Source organism: Vulpes lagopus, chromosome 3 (assembly GCF_018345385.1).
Source record: "Vulpes lagopus strain Blue_001 chromosome 3, ASM1834538v1, whole genome shotgun sequence".
Classification (NCBI taxonomy): Eukaryota; Metazoa; Chordata; class Mammalia; order Carnivora; family Canidae; genus Vulpes; species Vulpes lagopus.
In genome coordinates this window covers 133,231,218-133,258,524 of record NC_054826.1, presented here as the reverse complement: position 1 = coordinate 133,258,524, position 27,307 = coordinate 133,231,218, and the positions used below count along the sequence as shown (strand labels likewise).

General features: G+C 37.0%; 1 protein-coding gene and 1 pseudogene across 7 annotated transcripts in view; one reads left to right on the top strand and one right to left on the bottom strand.

Annotated features, from left to right (window-relative positions):
* The window catches only part of NTNG1 (netrin G1), a 306,784-nt gene that overhangs the window by 28,715 nt on the left and 250,762 nt on the right, over positions 1 to 27,307 (top strand). The window lies entirely within an intron of this gene.
* Positions 4,642 to 4,915, bottom strand: LOC121487751 (annotated as a pseudogene).

Genomic DNA, 27,307 nt, shown 5'->3' with positions numbered 1-27,307 from the left:
TGAGGAAAGCAGTTCTCGAACATTGCTTCTGCTGGATTTTCTTTCCTTCTTTTCTTGAATGGAAGTCCACAATTATCATCAGAAATTATGGGTAAAGTTCTCATTTCCCTTTTAGAATAATGTCAAAAGGCCTCAATACTAGATTCTAATATAAATAATTTTAGGAAGCTCTAAATTCATGTTTATAGTTTAGTAGTTACTAATCTAGAAAATAGATGTTCGGGAGATACATCCAATCTCTATGTTCGGGAGATAAATGCAAATCATATTCCTCGTTAATATTCTGGACAGCATTAAATGTTTCTCTCTCTATAGAAACGTGCAGTATCTTTACTTTAACTTGACCACCTGCTTCTGCCATCACCTGCTCATGAGCAGCTTTGCTCCCTTGAGGAAAATAGAAGTGGAACGACATTGAGGTGACATCTGCCAGGGTCAAAAAATAAACTCAGTAGTAAACCTATTTTAAAATCATTCTCTTTTGAATTTCAGCCTGGATGAATATAAGAATAAGCACATTATATAATCCTCCCCCCCCCCCATATTTATAGCAATATCTTTGCTCTCTGCACTGTCTCCCTGAATCCTCCAATCTTGGTACAGGTCTGTCAGTCTCTCAACCATAGGAGGGCTGATTGTAGAAACGACCAGCAACAAAATCGTTAGAAATATCTTAAATACAAAAGTAACCAAATGAACTAATTTTAAAGATGCATCATGTTTTTGCTAGCTCAAACTTGCCAAAACCATCATGAGGTCCTCCATATATTCAGGCAGACCTTTCTTCCTTCCAAACCCATACCCACATTTATTGGTATAGCAAAAATAAAATTAACCATTTCAAAGAATTTGATCTAGACGTGTATTCTTTGACCCCGTAGTTTGTGTATCAACTCTGTTTTCTTGAGTTGGGTAGATTTCATAGAGTATTTTAGAGCTTTTAATTAAAGTATAATTCATGTACATTGTCATATTAGTTTCAGGTGTACAATATTATTCAACAAGTCTATATATTTCTCAATATATATCAAGATAAGTGTACTTTTAATCCCTTGTATCTATTTTACCCATCTCTCACCCACCTGCCCTCTAGCAACCACAGTTTGTCTTCTGTGTTTGAGTCTGGCTTTTGTTTATTATTTTTCCTTTTGTTGTTTTTTACTTTCCACAGTGTGTGAAATCATATGGTATTTATCTTTGTCTAACATGTCTCAGCTTTATACCCTATAAGTCCATCCATGTTTTGTAAATGGAAGATTTCATTCTTTATTATGGCTGAATAATATTCCATAATATATATATATATATAATATTCCATATATATATACACACACACACACACACACATATATACCACTTTTTTATACACACCACATCTTTATTCATCTATCAGTAGATGCCCTGGTTACTTTCATATTGTAAATTTTTTATTGTAAATTAAAAAAGCTATTGTAAATAATGCTGCAATAAACATAGGAGAGCATATATCTTTTTGAATTAGTGTCCTCATTGTTTTTTGGGCTGTTTTTTGGGGGGTTGGCTAAATACCCAGTAGTAGAATTATTGGATTATATAATAGTTCTATTTTTAATTTTTTAAGGAACTTCCAAACTGGTTTTCACTTTGGCTATGCTAATTTGCATTCCCACCAATAATGCTTGAGGGTTCCTTTTTCTACACATCCTCACCAATACTTGTTGTTTCTTGTGTTGTTTTTTTATTTTAGCCATTCTGACAGACGTAAAGTGATTTGTCATTGTGGTTTTAATTTGCATTTTCCTGATGATTAGTGATGTTGAACATCTTTTCATGTGGCTATTGGCCATCTGTATGTCTTTGGAAAAATGTCTATTCAAGTCTCTGCCCATTTTAAATTGGAATTTGTGTATGTCTGTGTTGAATTGTGTAGGTTCTTTATGCATTTTGGATATTAACCCCTTATCAGATGTATCATTTGCAAATATATTTCCCAATACAGTAGGTTGTCTTTTTGTTTTGTTGATAGTTTCCTTTGCTGTGCAAAAGCTTTTATTTTAGTGTAGTCCCAGTAGTTTAAATTTGCTTTTGTTTCCCTTGCCTAAGGAGACATACCTAGAAAATGTTTCTATGGACAATGTCAAAGAAACACTACCCAATTTTTCCTAAGTTTTATGGTCTCAGGTCTCACATTTACATCTTTAATCTGTTGTGAGTTTATTTTTGCATATGGTATGAGAAAATATGTCTAATTTCATTCTTTTGCATGCAACTGTCCAGTATTCCCAGTAACATTTGACGCTGTCTTTTCTCCATTGTATACTTTTGCTTCCTTTCTTATAGATTAACTTACCGTAAGACAGGTTTTTTTCTGGACTCTCTATTCTGTTCCATTGATCTATGTGTCAAAAATGTGTGATTTTTGTACCATTACCATACTGTTGTGTTTACTACAGATTTGTAGTGTCTGTTGAAATCTTGAACTGTGATAATTCCAGCTTTGTTCTTTCCCAAAATTGCTTTGGCTATTCATGGTTCTTTGTGGTTCCATATAAATTTTAGGATTATTTGTTCTGGTTCTATGAAAAATGTTGAATTTTGATCGAGATTACATTAAATCTGTAGATTGCTTTGTGTAGTATGGATGTTTTAATAATATTTATTCTCCCAATCCATGAGCATGAAATATATTTGCATTTGTTTGTGTCATCTATAGTTTATTTCATCAGTGTTTCATAGTTTTCAGAATATAGTTCTTTTTCACATTTTTGGTTAAGTTTCTTCCTAGGATTCTTTGGTGTTACTGTAAGTGGGATGTTTTCTTAATTTCTCTTTCTGCTTCTTCGGTATTGGTGTATGAAAATGCAACAGATTTCTCTACATTAATTTTGCATCTTGCAACTTTACTGATTTCACTTATCAGTTCTTTTCAGTGAAGTCTTTTGGGTTTTTTATATAGAGTATCATGTCATCTGCAAATAGTGAAAATTTTATTCCTTTTTTTTTTTTTTTTTTTTGCCAATTTGGATGTCTTTAACTTTTTTTTTCCTATCTGATTGCTGTGGTTAGGACTTCCAGTACAGTGTTGAATAAAAGTGGCCAAAGTAGACTTGTCTTGTTCCTAATTTTAGAGGAAAATCTCTCAGTCTTTCACCATTCAACATATTAGCTGTGGGCTTTATATATATGGCCTTTATTATGTTGAGATATGTTCCCTCTAAACCTACTCTATTGCAAATGTTTATCGTGAATAGATGTTGTGTTTTATCAAATGCTTTTTCTGCATCTGTTAAAATGATCATATGGTTTTTCTCCTTTCTCTTATTAATGTCATGTAACGCATTGATTTGAAAGTATTGAACCATGCTATATCCCTGGAATGAATCCCACTCGATTGTGGTGAATGATTTTTTTTAATGTATTGTTGGATTTGGCTTGCTAATATTTTGTTCAGGATATTTGCCCCTGTGTTCATCAGCAATATTGTTCTCTATTTTTCTTTTATTGCAGTGTCTTTATTTGGTTTTAGTATCAAAGTAATGCTGGCTTCATAGAACAAATTTTGAGGTTTTCCTTCCTCTTCTATTTTTTCAATAGTTTGAGAAAAGTAGGTATTAAGTCTTTAAATGCTAGGACAGTGCACCTATGAAGCCACCTGGTCTTAGACTTTTATTTGTTGGGAGTTTTTTTTTTTTATTATTATTATAGACTCAGTCTCATTGCAGTGATCAGTCTGTTCTATTTCCTCCTGTTGGTTTTGGAAGATTATATATTTCTAGGCATTTATCCATTTCCTCTAAATTGTCCAATTTGTTGACATACAATTTTTCATAATATTTTATTATCCTTTGTATTTCTGTGATATCTGCTATTTTTTCCTCTTCCATTTCTGATTTTATTTGATTTCTTTCTCTCTCTCCCTCCCTCCTTCCCTCCTTCTCCTTTTGATGAGTGTGGCTAAAAGTTTATCAATTTTGTTTATTTTTTCAAAGAACCAGATTTTGTTTTCATTGTTTTTATAGTTTCTATTTCATTTGTTTCTGCTATAATCTTTATTATTTCCCTCCTTCTACTAGTTCTGGATTTTGTTTGTTCTTTTTCTAGCTCCTTTAGGTGTAAGGTTATGTTGTTTGAAATTTTTCTTGCTTCTTTAGAAAGGCCTGTAATGCTGTAATATTACCTCTTAGAACAGCCTTTGCCGTGTCCCAAAGATTTTGGACCATTGTGTTTTCATTTTAATTTGTCTCCATGTATTTTTTTTTTTTTTTGGTGGGGAGACAGTTCTGTTTATTGTCAATGAGGAAACAAAGTGTGGAGGTGCTCTATATAAGTGGTGATGAGATACAAAAGAGGGGTAGGTTGGAGAGAAAGTATAATACACAGCATTATTCTGAGTGAGCCCCAGCTCTTCATTCTAACACTTGAACCAGGAAAAGAGAGCCATCATTTTTCACTAAGGCTGCAGAAGCATAGAAACCTGACTCAATTTATCAGCTCCTACAGGGTAGGCAGAGAAAGAGGCTATTCTAATACATCTTGAGTACATCTTACATCACACAATGGTGATGTAAGAGGCCAGTTGTGGTTTGTTGGGAGTCCTCAAGTCCAGAGCATAATGAGTGCTGAGGACGGTCCACAGTTGCAGTGGTGGCTGGTCCCAGCTCCTTAGGTGCTGGGCTTCTCTTGATTCTCAATGATAAATTGGTCAGTCAAATACAGTTGCCAATGTGGACCTGTCAATGAACTATTCCAAGGTCTCTTTTGGCTTTTTTCACTAAGGTTTGAATTTCTGCAGTATCCTTTACTTTTTATTTTCTCTGAAGCCATGTCTTATCCCCCTGACAGCATAAATTCTGCAACTGTAGGTGATGAAATGCTTGTTCTCTCTCAGCATTGCCTAGTACAGATCTAATACTTGTGTGCCGATGGAGGCTGCCATTTTGGAAGAAAAGTAAATAAAGAAATGGATCCTCTTTGAGGTGGTCCGAGTTTAACCTAACTCACAAAACTTCAGTCTATGCAACACCATAAATGAAATAAAATAAAAAGAAACGGGGCTCAGTTTTTATAGCAGGCAGGGCCTCAGCCTTGGTGAGGACTGATCCTCCATGAATTGTTTTATTTCTTTTTTGATTTCTTGGTTGATACACATTCATTGTTTAGTAGCATGTTATTTAGTCTCCATGTATTTGTATTTTTTCCAGATTTTTTTCCAGAGTTTCTTGAAATGTGGTGAGATTGTCTTTATAATAATGGAATCTTAAGGGGTGTACATTTCTGTAAGGTCTTTCCTTCCTGGAAGAAGGCAAGTTTATAACTGAGCAGGAATCTATGATAATTTGAATGGAACAATACTAGTTCTGACAGGATTGACCCTTGGGCAAACTAACTGGGGGTAGGAACAGTTCCAATTGCTGCTTATTCTTTTGCCTGGTCCTTACGACCATCCTTCATAGGATTCACCCTCTTAGTGCCTAAAGTGAGAATTGGGAACCTCTAAGGGATAAGGTCTTAATAGAAATAGTTTATGCTGCTACCTCTTCTATAAATATCTACATTTTTATAGGATCACATAAAGAAGTGAATTACTATCTAATAAAATTTTAAATGGTGAGCTGTCCATTTTAGGTCAAGGAGTACTTTTTACTCTCTCTTCTTTCTGATACAACACCCAAGCCACTTTATAATAGCCTGTTGTATCAAAGTCCAACTGGAGAAGCAGAACTAGTAGTAGATATATATTAAGAAAAGTATTACAAAGAATTGGTCTATGTGATTATAGAGGCTAGCTAAGCAAGTCGGGAATTATAAGGCAGACTGTCAGAAAGGGCAGACTTGAACTCTCAGGCATGTTCTGAAGTTACTTTCCATAGACACAACTTCTTCAAGAAAGCTTTGCCTCTGGTCTTACAGCCTTTCTGCTGACTGAATTAGGCCCATCCAGACTATCTAGAATAATTCCCTTACTTAAAAGTCAACTGATGGTGGACTTTGATCACATCTATAAAATACCTCCATTAGCAACATCTAAATTAATGTTTGAATAACTGGTGACTGTAGCTTAGTGAGTTGACACTTCAAAAAGACTATTACATTTGCTTTTTAAGAAAACTGTTTCCAAAGCATTTAGCTATTTAGATTTCTTAGGTAAAAATATACTCTAAGATATAAAAAAAAGTACGTTAAAGGGATATTGGAGCCTAGAGAACATAAATAAATCATTTCTCTTTTTTGGGCGCTCTCTCTTTTGGGGGCCATGTCTATGTCATAATTCAAAAATTCATGTTAATGACAAATTTCAGTACCCATGCAACATTATATTTATCTTTATGATCATCTTCTATGATAATTTAATAGATAATTTAGCAGCCTTAATGAATGACAAATCAACTAATTACAAGCAAAAATTATTGTTACTGATGATGTTGGTAAAAAAAAGTAATTACTTAAATGGCAGATAGAGTATCATTAAGGTTAATAACCAGATACAAACTGAACATAATTATTGATGCTGAAAATCAAAACCAGTTGGAAATGAATTAATTGGATGTACCATTTGCTATTATTTATGTTTTGTTTTAAAAACAGCAATTATAGGTCAGGTTTAGAAAACAAATTATAATTTATCAAGTAACCTTTGCTGACCCCAAAATAAAATAATAAGCAACTGTTTTTCACATTATGAAATATACCTAGGCTCTTAATTCCTATTTCTTTTTTCTTGGAACTTTTTAATAAGAATAGATAATTAATAATGGGACCATTATTACTTGTTGCATCATACAAATATTGAGTGTCTTCACCCACATTTTAATAAGACAAAATTTCATTATGTTGAAATGTAGCCTTTAGTATGTGAATAAAGTCAGATTGACTGGTCTTATTTTGTCAGTTTAAAACCAGATACATTTTTTAGCATGACATTTCTGTATTTTCAAATCAATACCATACTCTGTGCCCTTTTTAATATTTAAAAATATAAATGGCTGAGTTATTGATGTTTGAAAATGCTCAGCAAATATTTAAATTTTTTTTCTCATTATGTACATGTTTAACTACACCACTTCCTAATTTTCTCTATCCGTTCTGTACCAGCTCAGAGTTTTGGACTTAGATTCCTTCTATCTTGTGGCAAACACCTCTTTCTCTTCCCTTCTGGGCTTTCACAGTCTTCTCAAAATCATTGGCAGAAGGCCCTAAAAGGAGGTTTAAGATTTGGGATTAAGTTTTTTCTTCCCTCAAGGTATCTGGCTGCCTCAAAGACGCTGGGTTGGTTTTGAGTCTCTGTACCTTGCTTTGGTCTGCCATTGTGTGCCCTAGCAGGGCTGTTCTCTGGCTGTTCTTTGCCAAGCTTCTGTGGGACTCTGCGACTGCCGTAGTGCTCAGCGTTAGTCACTACACACCTGCTGCATCTATCACTTTAAACTCCATTACCCTGCCCCTGATAGACAAAAGTGACCACCCGCCCTCTGAAGACTACAGTATTTCCAGAGACTCTAACGTGACAGTGATTAACCTTGTCCAAGTCAGTATGGTTGCCCAAGGCTGACTATACTCATCACTGATTTTCTAGTCTCACATTCACATAGGGACATAGAAATACTTTTATTAACAGCCTGGATTTTTCTGGGGAAGTGGATAAGGGAGGGGAAATGGTGAATGAGAGACCCAGGACTCTTTAGAACCAGATTTTAACTTATTCTTCAGTCTCTTGCTTTCCTTCCTTTACCAACTTGACAATCTAGTATACATGCTGTTTATTTGCTTTAGTGGTTATATGTTCTTTAGATGGCCATGTGACTGCTCAGCAAGAATTTTGCTTGTTTAATTCTCAGACGATTATGTGGTAGGTATTATTTTCCTTATTTGCATCTTGAGAACACTGAGACTCCAAGAAGTCAAATAGCTTTGTGTGTCATCACAAAGCTAGTACAGACTGAGGTGGGATTCATCCCTAATTCCAAAACCTATATTCTTCCAAGAGAATTCTTGGGGACTTTGCAGTAATATATTAAAAGCTAACTTATAATGAATGATGACTGTTTTTGAGGCACTATTGTAAGAACTTTTAATGTGCTAACTCATAACAGCTCCAATAATTAGGTAATATGTTAGCTCCATTTTTCAAATGAGGAGGGTGAAGCAGAGAGAAGTTATGTTATCGCCCAAAGCCACACAATTAGCAAAAATCTTGGCAGTCTGGTTTAAACTTTTATGTTTAAGTTGTATGCTCTGGCATAATTAATGAAGTCAAAATTCCAGAATCCAAGACTTAAAATTGTTTTGACTATACTGTCACTAGGAAAGAAAAGTGACCAGGCATTTGGTTCAGCCATTCTTGGAATGTGACAACCATTGGCTTTGCTTTTAACACTTGTCTTAAGAGGAAATGGAATTTTTGTAAAATCAATTTGATTAAGGGTTTGCCTTGAATTATAGACTGCTTTTTCCATATCCTCTCACTGGGGATCTCATAAACATAAATTCACTAGTTGATGCTTAAAAACAAACCAAAAACCCCAAAAAACAAAACAAAAGAACCCACAAACAAACAAAAAAACTAGCATTTTAAAAAGCAGTAGGTCCTTGATAGAATATTTATGGTATGTGAAAGTAATTTTTCTTGAAAACTCTTAAGCCAGAGAACTTGGTATTATCTTTCTTCAATCTATATGCTATGAACTTGACTTTTGAGAACAGCTGACTTTCTAGAGAAATCACTCATTCAGTAGAGAAGTCTTTCCTGTTTCCAGATTGGTATGAAATTGGTATAGGAGAGCTCAGTAATAAATTAACTGGTCCACAAGAACATCATAATGGCTCTGTAGTAGGAATTGAAATTATACTTCACTTCTAAGCCACTATATGATATTTATCAAAGAATAAAAGTAGCAATGCTTCAAAGATTTACTGAGATATATCCAGCCAGGATGCTTTTTTTCCAGTGCACCTTAAAAAATCTCCTCAAATTCACTATACTAAGAGTCTTTTTCATTTTCTATTTTGTTCCTTTACCCCCCTATGCTCTTTTATTTTATTTTTCTAGAATTGGATACAGTATAGTCTAGAATATAGAAAGACTTGGGATTCTTTAGAAATACTAATTTCCAAGCCCTGGTTGAAAGGGATTGGTGTTTCTCTTTTTCAGTAATAGGTAAATTAAATATCCTATACTTCTGTTTATTTGTTTTTCTTTGCTTGTTTGTTTGAGTCAATGTTTCTTTGACAACAAAATATGACCTGCAACAGTGCTTTTCCTGAAACCCACATCTTTCAATAATGCTTCTGCACACCTGCTACCTTGGGAGTAAAGGTTTTATAGCTCTCTGGATGTTAAGGAAGACCATACCTACCTAGTGAAAGTAGTATGAGGTGTTTAAGTTTATTTAGAGCAATGAGATAAAATGGAAAACAATCATAGCCTTTATTCTTGCCCACCATTCTAAGATAGATAAGCAAATCTTAAGCATCAAAAGACTTCATTTTCAGATTGTTTATTCTTAGTCCTGGAAGAGAGATTTGAGTTTTAGAATTCCATTTCTGTAGAAATTAAATCCCATTTTAATTCCTTCAGAATTTTCTGATCTTGATGAATCAGTGTATTACACTAGTCAATACTACTGTTAGGGGAGGAAAATTGAGTCCTGTTCAGGATTAATGTGGCATAAAAAGTAGTGTGTACCATATCTCACTGCAGAAGGATGTCAGGATTGTTTTTGTTTGATCTTGAGATTTCAGTCTTCTAAACAAACAGTAATTTTAATGCAATCACTACAATAATATATAGATCTATATTTGAATCATCTCTGTCTATTTAATGATGGCATTTATTGAGTGTTTCATGCTACATTTTCTGTTCTTTATAATAACTCTGTAAGGTGCCTATCACTTTCCTCAACTTATAAATGAATAAAAGGATCAAAGAAGTTCAGTAACTTGTCCAGGGACACACTGCTGCTGTTTGAGCTGAATTCCCTGAATTTCTACTGTGGAATCCAGCAATTTCGTTGGATGTTTGCCTTTAGTTTTTTGTACTAAAATATATGTCTTCTTGCTTATTTTCTTAATTCTTTGCTTTTTCATCTCTCTCCTTCTTTTTCTGACCTTTCTTAGAAGGATTTTTGTTTTGCTGTAGATGCCATAGTGAGCTATAGTCTATTTTTATTGCTAAAGCTTTCCTTGACCACCCCCTTGCTCCTGTCCTTGGCTGATTTTTATGGCCTTCCAAAGTGTTCCCAAAACATCCTATCTATGCTGTGATAGCACTTACTACACTATACTGTGATCTCCTATTTGTTTATGTAGTCACCTATTAGAGCAAGGACCTCACTCTCTGCAGGGGTGTTTTTAAGAAATGCCAATGTTTGAATCCTACAGAAGTTATTAAACTAGCTTGGACTTTCACTGCCAAAAATTAATGGCTAACTGTGACTCAAAGCCAAATATATGATTCCAAACACTGTTTTCTTAACCATTATATTCTGCTGCTTTGCAGATATTTTTGAAAAATGTAAATACTAAAAATCAATCATTTAAATGAATTTGGATATTCTGTTTTGCAACAAGCTTCTTTTATTTTTAATTTTGTATTTAATATTTCTATTTTTTTTTATTTATGATAGTCACAGAGAGAGAGAGAGAGAGGCAAAGACACAGGCGGAGGGAGAAGCAGGCTCCATGCACCAGGAGCCTGATGTGGGATTCGATCCTGGGTCTCCAGGATCGCGCCCTGGGCCAAAGGCAGGCGCCAAACTGCTGCACCACCCAGGGATCCCCTAATATTTCTATTAATTAGAAACTTGTACAGTATAGGTGAAATGGAAGTAAATTTAAGCCTATTTCCCTTGAAGTGACTAAGTTTCATAGATGATACTTTCACAAAATAAAAAGCACTTGAAAAAAATATATATATTGAAAAATATATTAAACATATTAAAACAATATTTTAAAGAAAGAAATACCAGTGTTTGGGACCTGCCTTTGGAGGTGAAGTTCACGGATTGTTTGATTGCTCAAGTAGTTTTAATACAAATTCAGAGTCGAGAATGAAATATTAGCCTATACATTTTTCTTTTATTTATTTATTTATTTATTTATTTATTTATTTATGATAGTCACAGAGAGAGAGAGAGAGGCAGAGACACAGGCGGAGGGAGAAGCAGGCTCCATGCACCGGGAGCCTGATGTGGGATTCGATCCCGGGTCTCCAGGATCGCGCCCTGGGCCAAAGGCAGGCGCCAAACCGCTGCGCCACCCAGGGATCCCAGCCTATACATTTTTCAAGGGCAAGGATAATTCAGCCATATTTATGGAATTTAGTACCATCCCTGATACATAACAGATAATAAATAGCGGTTGCTTGAATGAGTGAATGAATGAACTTCAAAATGATGACCTATGTTGTTGCAATATAAATAGTTTATTTATTTCCTTGATTAATGTATGGTTGATGAATGCATGAATGCTGGAATACCATTAAGTAATCAAGAGCATTTATAATACTAACTTTCAATTCAGCTAGTGCTTTCTGAATTTTGTAACTAAACTGTTACTTGTCCGGCAGTAGTTCTAGGATGCTTCATTAAAAACTCTAAACTCAAGAAGAAGCAGTTTATTGGGATGAATGAGGTATAGCAATACTGTAAGCAGAATATAAGGTTTCTTTTTGAGTCCATCCTGGGTTTTTGAAGGATCTTTACATACTGATATGTTGTATCCTGCTCAGTTTGTGTTGGAAAGCAAAAGGCATTATAGAATTCAGCAATCTGCCAAGGGATCCTGGCACTAGCACATACCCAGCTACTGCCTTGGGCAACTTAATAGGAGAAATTGATTGTTACCCTAGGTAGCCATCAGGATATTACTAGATTTCTTAGAGCCCTAAGAACATTAAGTGGGGTTTTCAGAACTATAATATATCCTTTAGGTCTCATTTCAATGGCAATCAATGCTCAGAGTCCCCCTTTCAAAGCACTAGAAAACATACTGGTATAATTAATGTCACTGATGTATTGTTTTTCCTTTTCCTTTCTGTTTGTTGTGTTTTTTTGTCCTAAGAGAGTTAGCCAAGTTACAAGACAGATGTCTTCTATGAAAAACTATTACGTAATTTGAAACAAAACACCAGTCTCTAATTATAGTGAGGTACTGGGGACATTGAGTAAATTTGCTTGAATGAGATCAATCATAGAAATTCTCTAGGGCACCATATTTCAACTTGGCATGCAAATTCCAAACTCATTTACAATAGGCATGGTGAGAACCACAAGAAGTTCTAAGGCCAGTTGGGAAAGATTCATAACTTTGTCAGTTGGTTATGTTCTGCATAGGATCATAAGTAATTTTAGTGTTGACAAGTACAGATTCTTGCTGGGGGCAGTTTGGAATTAAATTCAGCAATTCAGGACAAATCAATAGCTACTTATTGAGGACCCTCTATTTTCAAGGCCAGGCATTGAGAGAGAAAGGAAGTTGAGGAAGACAAGGTTCCTACCCTCAAAGAACTTTCTGTGGCATTAGAAAGCTGCAGCTTTTGATTCTAAAATAAAGCCTTGATGCAAAGAAACTAATGGCTTATAGAGTAGCATGATGGTAGGGGAGATTGATTTAGGGGAAGTCAAATGGTTGCCCATTCCCTGTGGATACTCTCTTTCCCCATTAACTGGAGTCAGCAACTTATTTGATACGGGAGATACTGGAGTCCCTCCTTATCTGTGGGGGGATATGTTCCAAGACCTCCAGTGGATACCTAAAACCATAGATAGCACTGAACCCAATGGTTTTTCCTAAACATATGTAGCTATGATAAAGTTAAATTTATAAATTAGTAACAGTAAGAGATTAACAATAATTCAAATAAAATAGAACAATTACAACAATATACCATAATAAAAGTTATGTGAATGTGTTTTTTCTCTCTCAAAATATCTTATTTTACTGTACTTACCTTCATTCTTGTGATCATGAGAGATGATAAAATGCCTATGTGATGAGATGAAGTGAGGGGAATGTCGTAGACATCGTGACATAGCATTAGGCTACTGTTGACCTTCTGATGATATGTCAGAAGGGAGACGGCATCTGCTTCCAAACTGCAGTTGGCCGAGGGTAACCAAAACCTCAGAAAGCAAAACCATCCCCCCACCAACCCCCCTTCTGGTAACCGTCAGTTCTCTATTCTTAAGAGTCTGTTTATTTCTTGTGATAAGAACTTTGAGATCCATTTTATTAGCAACTTCTGAATATACAACACAGTATTACTAACTATAGTTACACACTGTGCATTAGATCTTGTGAGTTTTTGCTTTGTTTCTTGCATTATATATATATTTCACCATATCCTCACATTTATCATGCTGCTCTCTTACATGCCCGACTCATGCTTAGCACTTCTTTTCGTTGTTTTCCTAGATTGACCCACAGTATCCTAAATTCCATATCTTTGTAATTTTTGTTTTATCTTCATTTTGCTAGAGTATAGGTTCAAATAACTAGCAAATAAAAAGTGTATTGTGTGTTTAAAACTTTCCCTCTTCTACCTTCACTGTGATTGATAGGTTGACCATAAAACTCTAAGTTAAAAATATTTTTGTTTATAATTCTAAGGGCATAGTTAGACCCAGGGCTGCTAAAAGGGATACTTTTTTTTCTTTTCTTCACATATTTTTTCTCTCTTGTATTTGGTGGCACTAAGTTAGGCCATGATAACATACAATACCAAAATCTCAGTAGGTTGTCACATGTTAGCTGTGATATCTCTGTCTTGGCCTCATTTGTCTTCTAAGTATGGGATTTACATTAAAGAAGTAGTCACTTCCAGAGAAAGCTCAACTCTTGACAAGAGAAAGGAATTATGATAGAACTAAATGTTGACACTTAAAGTTCCTTCTTATGTTATTTCCACTCACATTCAAGCCAGTCACATGTCCAAGCCTGACACCAGTGGAGCAGGAATCACTCCCTCCAACAGTCTTCCTTTAGCATCCCACTCCCCATCCCATAGGAAGGAGCTTGAGGAAAGGGCCCTGAAGGATGGGCCACATGGAGAGGGAGAGTGAGTAGGAACAATAATATACTGCATTTTAGAGTTTTAGAACTTTCTTTTTATGCTTAGAGTTCTGAAATATTACAATTATGTATTGAGATGGTTATTTTATCCATCCATTATGCTGGGAACTTGGTGGATACAAAGACTCATATCCTTCTGTGGGAAAGATTCCTCGATTATTTCTTTAATAAATTCTTCCTGTTTTTCACTCATTCTTCCTAGAAGTTGAACCACCTGACTTGCTTTTATATGTATCTTTTAATCTTTTTTTAGTTTTTAGACATACGTCCCATTATTTTATCTTTTGCCTTAAGACATTTTTCTTTCTTTTTTTAAAGATTTTTATTTATTTATTCATGAGAGACCAAGAGAGAGAGTCAGAGACACAGGCAGAGGGAGGAACAGGCTTCCTGCCCAGATTCTGATGCGGATTCAATCCCAGGACCCCGGGGGTCATGACCTGAGCCAAAGACAGACACTCAACCACTGAGCCACTCAGGTGCCCCTGCCTTATACATTTTTTGAGGCATTTATTTTCAATTGATCTTTAAAAAATTTGACAATAATAAATCATTGTTCTGATTTTTATTTTCTCAAAATATTCTGTTATTGTTTTACAAATATAAAATTTTCTTGAATCTCTGAGTGGATGAATTTGATTATTTTAACATCCTTTTATATTTCCTGAATTATCTCCATTTCTCTATATGTACTTCTTGCTTGTTTATCTTGATTCTCTTTAACAGAATTTCTGACTAGAACCACTGTGAGGGAATAGGCCTAGTTTGGCTTTAGGAAATAGCATGTCTGGTGATGACTGTCTGATACACAAGAATACCAAGGCTCCACCGTGAGACTGCAGTATCCACACAGAAGCCTTACCTTTGCCTGGACAGTTACCTCAAGTTTTTCTAACTCTTACCAGCTACAATCCAGACAGTGTCATATATTTTCCTTTCCAAAGACATAAACATGGATTAATACCCATGCTTGGGAGCAAGATAGGAAATGCAATGAAGTGCCTGCTTCTTTTTGAAGATCCCATTAAGAAATGAAAATGTAAAAAAAAAAAAAAAAAAATGAAAATGTATTTGCATTTCTATAAGGTTGGGAATTTTACAAAGCTTGTATTTTATACTGGTGTGGGAGACTCAATCAACCCTTTGACTTAGGAAGCATAATAATTAGGCTGGTCTGCTTCTCTATGCTCTTTCTCAATGTCAGTATGAATGTTAGATGATTTGATGAAGGGCCCTAAAGCACAGCTTTCACATTTTTTTTAATCTAAAATTAATGGTAATGCATTTTACATTAAGACTCAGTAAACACATATAAACATAAATATGCATTTAACAGAAATAAAAATTCACAAAATGCCATAGTATATACAAACCAATTTTATATTTTCTTTTCTATTTCAGATATTAAAATTCTGATCAAGACTTACTAAATGAGTTTTATGTCTCACAAATAATTTTATAGTATATAAAACAGTACCATAGAAATCCTGTGAAGTAAATAAAAATGTTCTCTGGCTTTTCAAATAAATGTCACAAATTCCCTACTCTAAAGATACTTTATAAACATTATTTTAAAACTTGGAGTCCTGTTAAGTGTGTTTAACATAACAATTCTTAGCAAGCTTTGTTATCTGGGTATTTTCGCCAAAATTCAAACTTAGAAGAAAACCTATAAAACTAAAGTTCAGAACTGACTCAATGATTGTTTAGTATACTGATGGATATATGGGGTCATCGTCTCAACCTAAGGTATTGTGTGGTCACTATTGCTTGTTTTGGGAGTCATGGGATTCACAACATCTGTCAAACAATTTTCATCAAAAAGATTCAAGCATAGTTGCTCGATTTTGGTCCACTTCTCTATGTGGAGGTAACCCTAAGGATAGGTAGAACTAGCCCAAGGACTGTGCTGCAGGTTTCCCCTGCCAAGTGGCTGTTTGTGCCTAAAGCTCTCCTAAATATTTTGATTAAGAAAAAAAAGTGTATTGCATTTGAGCAAGATTAGTCAAACACTCTTTAAGACTGATTAAAATCTAGGACTAGCAGAACAAACGATTCAGCAGAAAACATGAGGCTGTGTAGTTATGTTATACAAGGAAAGTAACTCTGTATTCAGGACAGCTTTCTTAGAAAACCAGAGACAATGGCAGTGAATTCTAAATCAAAAATATGTTGAAGTGAAATAACCCATGACTGAAAAGGAACTGTGAGCACACCCATGGTTAACACCGATTGATTATATGTTGAGTAAATGAGGGTCTGTTTTCAATTGTTATTTTGGGAATTGAGTACCTTTCAAGTAGCAAGAAAGTTGCGTAAAGTGCACAGTTTTAAGTGGATTTTGTCATGCTCCTGAAAAATCTTAAGTGTTGGTGAACTTTAATATAAAAGTATAAAAGAGAAGGTAAAATACTTTTAGGGTTTTTTTTTTCCCACTACTGGAGGTTAGGAAGATAATGGCTTTTTAAAGTTTTCCAGAACCCTCCCAAAGAAGTGTTGTCGCAGATTCTTTTAAGTAAGAGCCACACAAATAATCACAGATTACGGTGTCATACAACCCCATTAACTAGGTGAAGGGGGAATTTTAATGAGATGTCAGCTCCCTCCCTTGCTGTACCATGCATCTTAATGTCCTTGCTGTCTACACTGACTTGGGGCTCCAAGGCTCTGTCATTACTTGGAAATTCCTTTCTCTAATTTCTTGTGACACACGGTGCTTAAATCCACAAGAAATGTGAGGTGAGGCAGAGAGAATTCCTGCAGACTGACTTGCTATATGCAGAACGCTCATTTGCATTATTCATTAGATAAGAGCACTGATTTGCATCTCATTCTGGTTGTCTCCTTTAGGTAAAAAAATACTGGAGAACTCTCCATATTCCCCCAATTTTTATATTAATAATAATTATTAGGGGAATTATGCTTGATTGCTGTCCTAGATTTTGTCCTGCACCACTTGCAATTCCTCTTAAAAAAAATCCTGAACACCCCCAAATCCCCAAACCAATGTGATTTTCCCCTTTGTGTTTAAAATATTTAAAGCTTTAACATTTGATGAAAGATCTGAATACATAAATACATTTTATTGAAATGCAAAATGAGACATTTATTTATGATCTATATCTAACATTAGGAATGAGAAGGAGGAGGGAGTGGAAAAAAAAATACAGGCAGAAGTACAGCATTTGAGACTCCCTAAATCTCATTTTAGAGAAATTTCCTAGCAACAGAACATGCCACAGATTAGAAGACACCACTGGTAATAAATTCTTCCCCTCTTGATGGTCAAATCCAAGTGATGAAATTTTGCTTCGCATTTTCTCTTCAGAAGCAAAGAGCAATTAAGATTATATTTTCTTAAAAGCTTTAGCCCCATCATTATCAAAAAATATATATCTATATGTGTTGAAATATATATATATATATATATATATATATATATATATATATATATATGTCCTACTGTGGGTAGTCTGTGCTGGCCTCTTGGGTTCTTGGGATAGGTACGAGAAAAGCAATAAAATATCCTCTCCTTGGCCTATAGTCTCAGCATCGCATAGTCATAGCAGTCTTCTAAGTGTTCACCATTTCCTTGGCACAGGGGCTGTAGGGATTTATTTGTGTACTTGAGCAATTCTCTGGTATTCTGAGGAACAAGCTGCACTGGAGACTCCGATCCGCAATCTCACCTTCAGCTGGAACCACTGGTGCAGTGATAGAGAGAAGCAGGACGTGTTGTGATGGCAGCCTTTGGCCTTCTCGGGAGAGAAAGGAGCAGAGGAGTCGGAGACTTATTCTCCCTCCTGCTGATTTGTTCCTGTTCAGTTGCCCCCTGAATAAATGATGGCATTCTGTTGAAGGTTACAGTGAATCTAGTGTCATGGATCAATCACAACATCCAAAATGAAGTGGGATTTCTGCAGTATCAAGGTGACTTGTAACCAGAAGCATGGTGTCTGGCAGGCTGGGATGGTTTGTTTCTGAGTAAAGGTCTCATACAAATTGCACATTGTTTCATCAACACAGGTAACAGAAGATTGAATCGATTCTTTTGCTCTACTTTTTCGTATCTTTTAAGACCTTTAATTCACTGGTGGAAGAGGTTATCACAGCCATTTATTATCCTTGTTCATGGGGCACCCCCTCACCCAACCGCTGTTTATTCTTGTCTGGTTCCTGTGATTAATGCTGTGAAGCCAAGCAGCTACTCCTGTTCTTGGTGGCTGTGTCTGGCATACCGCAGAGTTTAAGGTGTTTGGGCGTCCCCTCAAGGAATACCATTTTTGAATAGCCCTCGTTTACATCCGACTGAAACTGGAATCCTGTCCAAGATTTGACTTTTGGCCAGTGACCAGTTAGGTCAACTTCAAATTGTGTTTTTCTTGAAAGTGTGATTGCTTAAAGATATTTTACCACTTCAAACACGCAAACATTTTCAAGTAATAAAGTCCTTTTCACTTATGTAATTAGGCCCAAATGGTGACCTTTCAAGTAACAAACATTAATATTAAAAATTTGAGGCAGCTTCTGCTTAGTTGTGTTGTCAGTTTTGGAAGATTATGTCATTTGGACGACATCAATCTTTTATTTTTGTTAATGTCATAATAGGCTAGTAGTGCCATGCTTCATAAAAATGTCACTGGCGAGCTATTTCTACTATAGAAACATTACTGTGGTTTCAGAATCCCGAATGAACTAAAGAGACTACATTTGAATGTCTCATACGCATTTCAAAAATAGCATACCCAAAAGACAACTGTGATTTACCATTCTGCTCACTTCCCTTCCCCTCACTCAAAAACCATTACAGACCATCTCAGCAAGTGGTATTGCCATTCTCCCGTTTGCATAAGCCAGAGATCTAGTGGGCATCCTTGATCCCCTCTTTCTCTCATTCTTATGATCTGGGTCCTCTTGCTGTATGAGAAATCACCTCTAAGTCAGTAGCACAAGGTAAAGAGGAGATGAAAGATGCTGGTTTTGGTAAATACTATCAGCCACTGTCTACCCTCTGTCCACAACTATTCGCATCCTTTCCACATGCGGAAGACATCTGATCCCTCCCTCAAAATTCCCAAAGTCTCATCTGAATGCTTGAAGTCCAGGATGCAGTCATCCAAATCCATTCCAGGTGCCAATGAGGCGCTTTGCATGCAGTTTTTCTAGCATGGTTCTTTTCAGTCTCGAAGAGCTCTGAGTAAAAGACTCCAATGATCTTCCTCCCATATACCCAGCATGTGGTGGGGGCCAGGCATAACACAACCACTATAAATATTCTTATTTTAAAAGGGAAGGAGGAACAGGAGGCGCACAGAGTCACTGTCCAACAGAAATTCTGAAATTCAGTTGAGCATATCTTGCCAGTTCTTGATATGACCTCAGATCTACTTCTTAGCGGCTGTTTTCCGCAGCTGCTGGATCCATCTCAGACAGCTTTTGGTTGCACTCCCTGAGTTATTCTGCTTTCCATTGCAAATGGCCCACATTTGCAGCTGAGTAGTTTTTTCATCCTTCTTCCTGCTCAAAGTAGTTCCTGGGTCAAAAGACCAAACACCTTTCATTTTATGGTGTATCTACTCCCTTCAGTTCCAAGCTGATACAGTTCCTTTAAAATTTGGGGGCTTCCGATGTATCAATACAGAAATCCACTGAGTAGACAGAAGACATGCCCAGAGATCTCTTCAGTTAATGCCTTTTTCTGCCATAGACTCCCTGTGAAACTGCTGTAAAACAAACCTTTAAGAGCCTAGGTGCCTAAGCTTAAAAAGGCAGACCCTTAAATCCAGAAGGCTCTGTATATATTTGAAAGGTTTATGAGGTACCATCTTATATCCTTCTGAAGTTTTAATGAAAAATTTTACAGTCACGCTCTTGTCTTTATCTTCGTGATGAGACATTTTCCTAGCAGGTCTTGATTTGGTCTTTGTACTGAAGCCCCTTCTCACTTGGACAATCTTCTGTGGGGAGACCCTGAGTGAACAAGCTTTTGGGTCTTGGTTTTGTTTTTTTTTTTTCAAACCCAGCAAGGCTTTTTATATTTTCTTCAAAGTTTGCTTAAAAGTTGGCTAGTACCTTTTTTCCTTATAGCTTTGTATCTGTGCCTTACATATGGCTAAAAGAAACAGACTGGCACTTGCAGCATCCTGCCTGAGAAATATCCTTGGACAAATTCACCAGTTTATTAGGCTCATTTCTTATTTTTCATGTCACTATGGGCAATGGGGTCGCCAAACTTCTGCCGCTAGACAGGAGAGGTCAGTTTTTCCCTGGCCTCCAGTAACAGTTTCCTCCCCTGTCATCCCAGCTGTCACTAAACTCTCCTTAAGGTCTTTCTAACTTCTACTGGCTTCACTAGCTTTCATTTACTCCAACTAACTGTCTTCTTAAGGTCCTTCCAGCTTCTGCTCACTGCCCAATCCCAAATGTCTTAAGCTTTTGTTACGGCGGAGCTCAATTCTGGTGTGAAAATTCTGTGTCATTCGCTATCCCTGCATTAGAAACCACCACATACCGTAGGGGCACTAATTATCCTTAAACAGCTTGTGGATCAGGAATCTGGACAGGATACAATAAAGGTGGCTTGTCGATTTCATAATATCTAGGATCTCAGCTGGGAGACCTCAGTAGCTGGGGGCAACTTGAGAGCTGGGGCTGGAATCGTTTTGAGGTGTCTCGACTCACATGCCTGGCAGTGGATGCGGGCGATCAGTAGGGACCTCAGCTTGGGCCGTTGGCTGAAGCACCTTCAGGCGATCTCTCCGTGTGGCCTGGACTTTCTTGCTGCACGGCGGACGTGGAGTAGTTGAACTTACTACATCAAAGCTCAGAGCTTCAGATGTGAGTGTCATAGCCAACGAAGTGTGTACTAGTTTCCTAAGGCTGGTGTAACAAAACGCCACAAAATGGTTGGTTTAAGACCGAAGTTTATGCTTGCACTTCTGAAGGCTGGATGTCAGAAACCAAAACGTTGGCAAGGCTGGCTGTACTCCTCCTGACGTCTCTAGGAAAGACTGCTGTGCCTCTTCCTGGTTTCTGGTAATCGCTGGCAGGCCTTGGTGTTCCTTGGCTTGCAGCTGCACCACGTCAGTCTCTGCTTCCCTTGCCACATGGCCGTCTTCCCTCTGCGTGTTTCTGTGTCTTCTTCTCATTCTCGAAGGAGGCCACCATATTGAAATTAAGGCCCACCATAATCCATGATATCCTCATCTTGACTAATTATATCTGCAAAGACTATTTCTGAATAAGATCTCATCCTGAAGTTCCAGTTGGACGTGAATTTTTGTGTGACACTATTCAATCCAGGACGAGTTGGAATTATTCTGTTTCCGTAACCTAGTCTTGAAAGTCACACAGCATCATTTGTGCTGTTCTCCAGTTGATTGGCACAGTGACAATCGTGCTTGCTTAGGCCGAAAGGGAAAAGACTTAGACTTTACTTATTAATGAGAGACTTCCAGGACCACGTTGTAGAAGAATGCAGGGCACGAGGTGTCATTCTGCTCATCTTTGAAAGATGCAATCTGCTTCATCCTCATCTAGTGCATGACCAAAGTCCATTGATTCTTCCCACAAAACGTACCCCAAATCTGTCTGCTTTCCTCCCTTGCCCCTCACTCCTGTGAAGCAGCATAGTCTCCCATCTGAATTATTGCAGTAGATTCCTATCTGATCTTTCTGCTCCTACTTGTGCTCTTCTAACCCACTCACCACCACGATGCAAGAGGAGAGATATTAAAACTATAAATTGGTTCATGTCATTCTCTTTTTAAATCTCCTTGGAGGCTTCCTGTTGCATGCACAATAAAATCCTAGGGTCCTATGAGGCTCTGCATGATCTTTCCCTAACCTGTCTTTCCAAGTGCTTTAGTGAAAAGGAACGCCACCTTCTTCTTCCCTAAGTACTGTCTCCAGCAACCCAGGCCTTTTAACCGTCCTTGGACCAAACCACCTACATTTGCACCTCAAAGTCTCTGCACAGGTACTTTCGTCTGCCTGAAAATCTCTTTCTTTGGTTCTTCATTAGGCTGACATTTTGCACCCTCTGAGTTTCATATTAAATGTAACCTCTTCAGACAATAAGGATAATAATAACTATAGCTGACATTCTTTTGAGTTATCGCAAAACATTTGCCAGAACTTGGCACTAGTCATTCTATCTGAATTCTCTGTTTCAATCTTTATAGCACCCTATGAATGATGATGTCCTATTATCATTCTTATTTTGCAGATAAGGAAACCAACATTTAGTTTAAAACTTTAAGCAATGTTCCCAGAGTCATGCTGGCATATGCTGTGTAACATATACCAGGTATTATAGAGTTTAGAATTATACCCAGGACTGTCTGACTCCAGAGGCTGCTCTCCACCACTAGACCCTGCTGCCTTTCCAGAAAGAGGCATCCCTTATTTTATTCTCAGACATAGCACCTATTTATTTTCTTCATTTCGTCGATCGCTCTGTGTAGTTTTTTAAGTATGCAGTTATTTATTTATTTCCTATCTTTCTCACTGATATTGAAGAATTTTTGTTGTTCATAGTTCATCCCAGCACCCAGCACAGTGCATGGCACATAGTGCATACTCACTAAGTATTTGATAAATAAGTGTGGCATTGTGTTGCCAAATATTTAACCAGCAGTTCTGGTTAATAACTCAGTTCTGGCTGTAACTCAGTCCCCGACCCTCCCCCCCGCCCCAGTAGTAGTAGTTTCATACTCAAAGTACGAAACTTTGAGTTTTCGTATTGCCACCACAGAGTCGATTTCAGGGAACAGTTTAACAACTGACTCACAAGATCCCTGAAAATTAAGCACTGAATGAATGAATCAATGTTGAAAAGAACATGGTAGCGCACCTATTGTAAATGGTTTTGGGGGAGGTGGGGTGGGCGGGAGTCCTTCTCTCCTTCTCTCCACAAGCCCCTGTGGCTATAGCTCCAAACACATCAGGCGCGTTGGTGAGGTTTCAGAACACAGCTGTGATCAAAACTGCACGAGGACAATGAAGAGTTAATGCTGTATCTGAGATACTAAATATCTCTGCAACAACGTAGTGAGAAACACTGAGACCAGATACTGTCATTTCTTCATCTTTTTTCATTGCCTCAGGTGTTGGCGAGGACACATATGATTCAGAACCAAGGGCAGGATGACTTTGTTTTATCCTTTATAGAGAAAGGATAGCAGGGGTTGGAGCAAGAAGGAATGGAAAAAAAAGGAGAAGGGGAAAAAAGCCATTAATATTTCACATTAGACGTAAAAATGCTCAGTTATAGCTTTGGCTAGGAAGAAAAATCTCCTTAAGAATATTTGTTAGATTTCTATGCTGGATGATCACACAAAAGACTGATTTATGATTGGTCCAATTATTTATCTGTACATATAATATGGAATGACATAGGCATTGTTTTTTAAATAACTATATGCTATTCAGCATTGCTGACAATATTTTTTTTTTTTTGCTGACAATATTTTTTTTGACAGTTCTTAATTTAAAAAGCAATAGTTGACTTTTTTTTTTTTCTTGGTTGTTGTTGTTGTTTGATCAGCAGCCCCACACTGGTGAGAATCTGGCAATAGATCTCAATGAATTCATAGGACTTGGTAGGATTTCATTTATCACATTGGGTATGAAAGTCCTGACATACCACATTAGCTGATTGCAAGGGTGGTAAGACAAAGGGTGGTCCTTAGATGTCTTGTCTCAGTCGTGGGCAGAGTGTAATGTGTCTTTTATGTAACTGACAGGTCTATCCCTTGGCACTGTATGCTGCAGTCCATTCACACCCTGCAGGGGTAATACCTCCTAATTATGCACATTCATTCTGGGGTTTTGAATGAATATATCCTAAAATGCTTTCCTTGCCAGCTCTAGGATCCAGTTTTAAAAGTGCATGAGTAATTAATTTTGTTTTAGAATTTTGAATTAATATCAAGAGAAATGCTTTGCTCTTTATTAATTTCCAGGTGTGAGTCTAAAGAAAACAGCAACCACTTTTCTTGAAATCACATGAATAATATTGGAGCAAGACTGTCTCAGTTGGAGACAAAAACATTATATTTATGTCTCATGGTAATCTATCCGTTGGTTAATGGACCCAGAACCCTCTAGACAGTTCACAAATCCACATAACAGAGCAGATTTTTGCATTAGGATTCCTGACTTAGCTGAAAAATGTGAAAAATCAGATGCAGCCACAGAGTTCCCTATTGATTACAAATGTGAGGATCAAGGGTAAGTTATTCCATCTAAGGCAGCATCCATTTAAATTTAAAATGGTCCTTTCTGGTAATCTCATTTTGGTTAGTGGCATACGAATCAATGAGATTTTTAAGAGTATTAATTCCATCCCATGTGCAGGGCTTCCTATGACAGAATGGACATTGACACCCAGTCCCTAACAGTGTGAATGAATTTAGAAATGTAAATGGAGTTTAAAGACAAAATTGTAAGTAATTCTTTGTTTTTATACAAGAACATAAACTAGTAGTCTCTGACGATAGAAATGGGAGTCAAATTTCCCACCCCTGTCAAATTACTCTTTGTTGCTCAGATATCATTTTTTTGCCTCTACCATTTGAGCATAGTACTCTAATTGTATAGGTAGCTTCATAAAATGTTTTAATATTGTACACTTTGTAAAAGAACCTTGTAGGTATATAATTCATCAATTGTCCAGCTTCATATCTGGTATAAAAATTTCCTGTATACTACCCTGGGCAGATAGACAGTTCCAGCTTGAACACATCCAAAAATGGAAAGTTCTTAATGTCCTAAGACAGTTGGAATGAACACCTATGACCTAGCAGGTACATGCGAGTCAAAACTTAGAAAACAAAGTGCCTTAGTCGAACGGGTTTTTGTGTACCAATATTCACAATAGGTAAAAGTGGAAACACCCCAAATGACCACCGACAGAAATGAATAAACAAAAGGTGTTCTATACATACAATGGACTATTACTCAGAAAGGCATGAAATTCTGATATGTGCTACTACATTGATGAACTTTGAAGATATTTTGCTGAGTAAAGTCAGCCGGACACAAAAGGACAAACATCATAGAATTCCACTTATGTGAGGCATCTAGAATAGTTAAATTCATAGGGACTGAAAAGTAGAATGGTAGTTGGCAGGAGCTGGGAGCAGGGGGGGAATGGGGAGCTACTGTTTAATGGAGAGAGAGCTTCAGCTTGGGAAGATAAGAGTTTTGGAGGTGGGTAGTGGTGATGGTTGCACAAACAGCATATGTGTACTTAATTTCATTGAATTGTACACTCAGAAATGGTTAAAATGGTAAATTTTGTATTATGCATATTTCACTACATTGAAAACAACAACAGGTGCCTTGGAAGAAGTCAGGATCCACAAGCACCCTTCTGTACTTTCTCACTCTACCTTGTCTGTGCCCCTCGTGTCCAAATCCTACTTTGTGTCACTAGCCTCCTTTTCACACATCGATCCTGGATTGATAAGCTCACTTGCTGTTTTCTAAGAGGAAAGTGAATGGACTTTGTTCAAAAGCCTTATCCTAAGGGATGACTTCAGGTCCGGTGTGTCTCACTGTATTTTTCCCAGAAGTCCTCATAACCCCTGAGCCCCAGATTCCAACTGTTAGCCCAAAATGTCAGTGTCTGGAGGTTAGCCCTGCCTTCTTTCTTCCAATTTGGGGGCCCTAGAGACATACTAGCCTGTAATCTCCCTCTCTTTTCTTGTATTTACTGTTTTCCTGGCACATCTTCCCCTGTCTTGTTTTCCTTTTATTTCCAAAGTGTGCATTTAGTTTTAAAGTTTAGGATACAATTGCTATTCCTGGACGGATGAAATGGTCTTTGTTACAATTGCTATTCCATATGTGTGAGTACATTTTGCGTGCTCCGAAATTACCGTGATGCCATGGGATTTGGTTCTAATGTTTGCTTTAATTCTGTGGCTCACATTATACAATAAAATCTGACTAATTCTGAATAATGAGAGTTAGACTATTAGTGGGTTCCTGAAAAATGAGAACTGCTGACTATTTTTTAAAAGAATTACATTTTCTTCCTTTTAAATTCCATGTGTCTCATAAATAAACAGATTAATAGGTAAAATAAGACCTGGTGTAGGAGACTTATAGTTTAGAATATGCTGGATTTAGAATGGAAAGCAAATGCCCTCAAACATATATTGTTTTGTTGTTATAATCAGAAATTAAAAGTACTTTGATGGGTGGCCAAATTGTTTTTTTCCTTTGTTGGTAGGATAACTTTCCTGAATGGTGGGATGATTTTCTCTCCTGCTATTCTTCTTATCTCTCTGAGAACTTCTTGCACAGCATCTTCAGTGTGGTTGACTCTCAGTATTAAATTCCCTACTCTGTTCTACTCCCTTCTCAGTCTTTCTGATATTTCAGGTTTTGCCGAGTTGCTGTCATTCCTTCAACCTCAACCTTTTTGTGCTCTCCAAGCACATAGTATCTAGTATGATTGAGCACTTACTATATGTCAGGTACGTTTATACCAAATAGCTGTTGGAAGTGTATTTAATTATAACCTCAGTTTACAGCTGAAGAAATATCCTCTGAGTGCAATGAAGCACCTTGCCTAAGAGCTCCAAGCGAAGACTCTGGCATTAAGATGACATGGCTCACATCTCCAGTGCTGCGTTTTGCCAATAGTCACTAAGTCCTATGACACTGTAATGTCTCTTGAATATATCTCTCTTTTATATTTCCTCTCTACTACCTTAGTTCAAGTTATCAAAATTTCACCTGGAATATTCCAGCTCTTAATATGCCTTCAGTTTCACCTCTTAGATTCATTGTCTTTACTGCTACTAGGCCTTCCTTCCTTCCTTCCTTCCTTCCTTCCTTCCTTCCTTCCTTCCTTCCTCCCTCCCTCCCTCCCTCCCTCCCTCTTCCTTTCTTCCTTTGTCTTTATTGACAGATTTAAAAAAAAAAGAGTAATCGTATCTCTCTCTTGCTTAAATTTAAACTTTTCAGAGGCTACACCTTGACTCTTCAATCAAGTTCAGACTCCTTAGCCCTTTATGGTCAGGTCCCCACAGTCCTGCCCACGATTGTGTCTTACTGCTTATTTTCTTATGCATCACTTCCGGGATACTGAACTGCTTGAGGTTGTCAGTGAATCACACATTCTGGTCTTTGCGCCTTTGCACACACTTCTTCCTTTGCCCAGAAATCCTCTCTTCCTGGCTAACTACTATCATTCTTCAACTCAGGCTGAATGTCACTCCTCTGGGATGGCTAGTCCCCTCAACTTGTC